Below are 5,294 nucleotides of genomic sequence, written 5' to 3' on the forward strand. Positions count from 1 at the left end.
AAAAGTTAAGTTGCATGTAGCTCTCTCTGGTTGCATTGATCTTGGGACGCACGCTTGCATGTACCTCAAAGCCTGTAAATCTATGCATACACTGGGGTGAGGACAAGCAGGGGCGTAGACGGGGGGGCGAGGGGGGGCTTATGGGGCTTCAGCCTCCGCCCCCCCGAAATTTTTTCGTGCTGTCCATGCAGCGCCGACCAAAGCAACCCCCGGCGCCGGAAATCATTCTGGATTTTGTCTAGAACGACTTTTTCACGCTCGAAAAGCCATATCATCGCAAAAATTGCGAACTCGGGCTGGATTTCGCGGCAACGCCCATGCACCGGGAGTCACATAACGCAAGCAGCCCCATCCGGACACAAAGTTTCAAGGACGTTTTGATGGCGAACGGGCTCGCCGCGGCATCTCGCGGAGGCCGCGGAATCTACACTCTATCATGGAACCTACGGAGCCCGTGGATGTCAATACCGAAACTTTATGGGTATAAAGTTCTCATAAACTTTTGATGTGAAAGGTGCATTGACATTTTCAAACGTGTGCTTTAGATTTTCAATTGCAGAACTTTGTAAGTTTAATGTTCCCATAAATATTTGACGCCAAAGGTTCATTATCTTTTCCAAAGTCGTACATCGGGCCATACAAGGAGACAAGCCAAATCAACACACTATAAGACAAGTTGACAAAGCCCGCAGCGAGGCCAAGGCCCGATGAGACGGAGCGTTGTGGTGGTTCATTCGTGCCGTCATGTCACATAAAAAATATCAACATTATTTTTTACCTGCGCCAAAGCATCCAGTGAAGACACTAAAGCCAGCCAAGGTAACTAAGTTCTTATTTATTTTTTTCTACTTTGACTTTTAATCGCGAGGACACATTGAGCCTCTTCAATTTTTTTGTTCTCGCTCCTCTACCCGCGGGCTGCCAGAGCCAGCGCGTAGGGGATGAACATGCGTTTTTCTCGTGTTGCCCCGACCACCGCGCGGCGCACTTTGGTGCGCGTTCGGTTTTCTCTGGCCGAGTGCATTTCCGCCTGGCAGAGTTTTGGACGCTTTCTAGCTAGCAGACGAGAAAAAGAAATAATGGTCGCTCGCCGCCATCACTGTGGAGACTCGACGGATTGCACCGCGTTTGCTAGAGCGCAACCTCTCCAGAAAGTCTTGTCTCGCCGGTGTAGGATACCGAGCAGTATGCGCATGGTTCTTGGTGGACCAAGCGTCTCGTGTTTTCTTCGATATTCCTTTAATAGCCACAATAGTTGCCCAGCGTAGGCATTTGATTGTGACCAACATACTTTCCGTTGCGTTTTTTTTTTTTCTTACGGTGCCCCCGCCCCACAAAAGAAAAAAAAACGTTGCGGCGCAGCGAATTGTCGCATGTTGAAAGTTCTATTTTGTTACTTCTTTTGCGGAAAGTAATGAGCCATGGGACGCTTCAGCTGCCGGATACTCTTATTATATTATTGCGATAGAAATTATATGCAGACTCTAGGCGCATTCCTGCCGTTGCCCTCATATTCCGCATAAAGTTCAAAGGCGATAACATCGTGACCGCGCGCCGCATGCTGTATGTGCGAGTGAAAGCATAGGTGGGGGATGGCGTGGGTGGGCCGACGATGGTGGCTCAGTCTTCTGTGCGCAAGGGAGAAAAGTGAGGAGCAAGCGCGCCGCCTTCCGTCGCGTGCGATACATCGGGGGGAGTGGATGGATGGGGGAGAGATCTAGGATTCTGTGAATCTGTGATTGCGCAACATGTTTATTTGCCTTGTTTGACCCATTATATACCGTGACTTTAAGATTTCTTAGATACGTAGATTTATTGGAGACTTATACGTATGTTTAGATATCTTGTTGCGAGATTTTGTGTATACGTGCAGTGAACTTTGTTTCCAGCGGCACTTCTTTGCCCTTTATCAAGCTGTATCTTCGCATTTGTATATTCCATTGTATCTTTGCATTTCTAATGTACGAGGGTGAGTCAAATCAAATTGAGCCTACCCACCCTGCGCTATTATGGTTCTCTTCATTATCTGCAAGGCCTGCGCATAGCTCACAGGCATCTCTCATTTACAAAATTGACACGCAGGTGTGAGGATAAAAGTACGTTAATGCGCTCATACACTGGGTTGAGCATAGGTGCGTGACGTAATGAACGCTCCAGAAGTTGAGCAGCGTGATGCCGTGAGGTTTTTGACAGCTGAAGGTGCTTCACAAAAAGAAATTAGTCACCGTATGGCTGCCGTGTACATTGAACATGTCATTTCATTGGCCACTGTGAAGCGTTAGAACAAACGGTTCAAAGAAGGACGTGAAAGTTGTAAAGACGATCCCAGACCGGACCAAAGCCATCGTGCAATCACCCCTAACAAAATTGCAAAGGTTGATGAGCTGATGACACAAGAACGGAAGATAAGCATCGATGAACTGCCAGAGCGTGTGAACATCAGTTACGGTTCGGTTCACCGTCACCGTTCACGCCATAATTCATGGACATCTCGGTTATCGGCTCTTGTGTGCGCAATGGATGCCCAAGATTTTGAACCACCGCCAGAATACGGAGAAATTCGGCGCTGCCTTTACTCATCTGATCCGGTATCACAATAAGGGTGACGATTTCTTGTCAGCAATTGTGATCGGAGACGAACAATCATGTCACTACTACGAGCCTGAAACACGACGGCAAAGCTTACAATGGAAACATTCGAATTCACCACCCCCAAAGAAAGTAAAGGCCGTCATTTCCGCCGGAAAGGTGTTCTTCACTTTTATTTTTCGATCGTCAGGGACCATTACTGATAGAATTTGCTAAATCTTGAGAGACTATCAATTGTTTCCGATATTGTGAAACGCCGGATCGGCTGCGTGTCGCAATCAAGAACAAACTACGTGAAAAATTGATGAATGGGGTCATCTTGTTCCACGGCAATGCCCGTCTCCACGTCGCTGAGGTGGTTAATACAAAACTGGCAAAGTTCAACTGGGAAACGCTGCAAAATCCGCCATACACTTCAGACCTGTCGCCTTGTGACTTCCACATTTTGGGGCACCTGAAGAAACAGCTCAAGAGAACCAGATTCGTGCCGCACGATGACGTGAAAGAGTCCGTTGGAGACTTTCCAAAGCAGCAACCCAAGGAATTTTATGAGACGGCAATGGCGTGACTCGTTACTCAATGGGACAAATGTTTATATGCTCATGGAGACTAATTTTAAATAAAGTACCCCGTTTGTCATATATTTCCATTGGCTCTCTTTCATTTGACTCACCCTCGTATATTATGCAGAACTCCTGCTCTTTATACGTGCTCTCTGTTGCGACTATAATTTCAATGAAACGTAACCTCGCGATACTCACGATACACGACTGGTGACAGCTGCTCCTGCGTAATGCATTGGAACAAATGACAGCGTCATTGAGATTTTTCATTGGCCGTTGCATATGTACAAGAATGTAAACAAGGATCTTGAATGACAAAGTTTCATTAAAAAGCCAACAAACACTGACACCATCGGGCCATCGGTATGAGCGCGGGGGCCCACAATGAAGCTCGGCCTCCTCCTAAAAGGAAACGAGACATTAGGTCTGATGCTCCTATCTAAATACATGTAGAAGGAGAATTCGTTTTTCTCGGCAACCACATCACCAAATTTGATGAGGTTTGTTGCATTTAAAAGAAAAACTTAAATTCTATTTCACCACATAGTCTGGTTCCCAGCTCACATGGGACCAGACGTATTACCGGGTCACCTGAACCCCAATGAGATAGCCCACGACTGTGCGCGAGGTTTCGTCGTGACGGGATGGTGTCTCGGGTGAGTTCGGGAGAGCTCGTCCACAGTGATCCACTGGTTACTTTTCATGAAATCACCTCTCATTACAGAGGGAATAGGCAGAGTTTTCCTTTCCCCCATCATAAGCTCAACAGGCCACAAGCTAGCACGCTTCGCATGCTCCAGACGGGGTCCTACCCCTCCAGGGGCTTTCTGAACATGCTCCACCCGGAGATTGACCCACTCTGCCCAGATTGCGGCACTGAATTTAGCTCATTAAATGACATGCTCTGGCAGTGCCCTGTGTTACAGGATTTTAACAAAGAAGAAGACTGGACGAAGGCCATCACAGACCCGAGACAGGACGTCCAGCTCCTGGCTGTCCAGAGGGCCCGTGAATGAGCGGAGAGGCATGGCCTCTCTGTTCCGACATGGGACTAGCCAACAGCTGGGTAGGGACCTGCAGGCCCCCGCTTAGCTCCTCAGGACCCCAATAAAGTCGTTTGTTGCTGCTGCTAGTGATTGTTTGTTTCGAATTTTCGATTTAAGTCCCCCCCCGCCTCCGAACGAAATTTCTGGCTACGCCACTTAGATATGTCAATCTTATTTTCTTTTATTATGTGGTTTAGAAGTGTAAGCAATCGAAATTTTAACATTTGATTACCGTAATTGGTTCTACATTTGGCGACGTACCACACTTCACGATGGCGCACATTATAAACAAGGAAGTTTTTCTCTAGCCTTGCTAGGTTTGTCATGGCACCATTATTTTTCAGCAAACCGAGCTTCTATAAACGGCATAGCTTGTAATCATACATTGATGGAACCTGAATGATGTGGTGCTTCTTAAACAATTCTGCACTGTGATAGCGATATGGGACTTTACAGGCTAGGCGTAGAGCACTTTTTTGCGAGACGGAAAGTTTGCTAATGTTTGAAGCTGTTGTTGTTGACCATACAAGAAACGCATAATTCAACAGGGAAGAAAATAAAGAGTTATATACGAGTATGTTAACAGATGTAGGAAAATAGTAGCAGTGACGGCGCATAATGCCGGTTGTCCTAGATAGTTTATTAATAATGTAGTTCACGTGGTCATCCCATGTCATGTTTTGTGAAAAATACGTGCCCAGTGATTCGAAGCTTTTTACCACTTCAATTTTAGAGTTATTTAACGAAATGGCGGGTAACTGGACATATGTGTGGCGGGGGTGAAATAAAACAGCCTTCGTTTTATTGATGTTCAGTTTTAGGGAGTTCATTTGAGCCCATGCATTAATTTTAGACAGTGCGCTATTCACTCGACTATCCAAATCGGCACACGATTTGCCTGAAAAGAATAAACTCGTATCGTCAGCATAGATTATATAACGGGCTGTTTCATCAATGTGGACAATGTCATTAATATAAAGTATGAACAAAAACGGTCCCAGGATGCTTCCCTGAGGGACACCTGTTTTAATAGATTTTATTGAGGAATGTTTTCCTTCAATGGCTACAAATTGAGTACGGTATAGTAAGTACGACT

General features: G+C 46.1%; 1 long non-coding RNA gene across 1 annotated transcript; it reads left to right on the forward strand.

Moving 5' to 3' along the window:
* Positions 1-690: 690 nt before the first annotated feature.
* Positions 691-4,282, forward strand: LOC140215271 (uncharacterized). Its single transcript, XR_011892228.1, has 2 exons — positions 691-819; positions 4,064-4,282. It is a non-coding gene; the product is annotated as an uncharacterized lncRNA (long non-coding RNA).
* The last annotated feature ends 1,012 nt before the right edge of the window (positions 4,283-5,294 follow it).

Source organism: Dermacentor andersoni, chromosome 1, assembly GCF_023375885.2.
Source record: "Dermacentor andersoni chromosome 1, qqDerAnde1_hic_scaffold, whole genome shotgun sequence".
NCBI lineage: Eukaryota > Metazoa > Arthropoda > Arachnida > Ixodida > Ixodidae > Dermacentor > Dermacentor andersoni.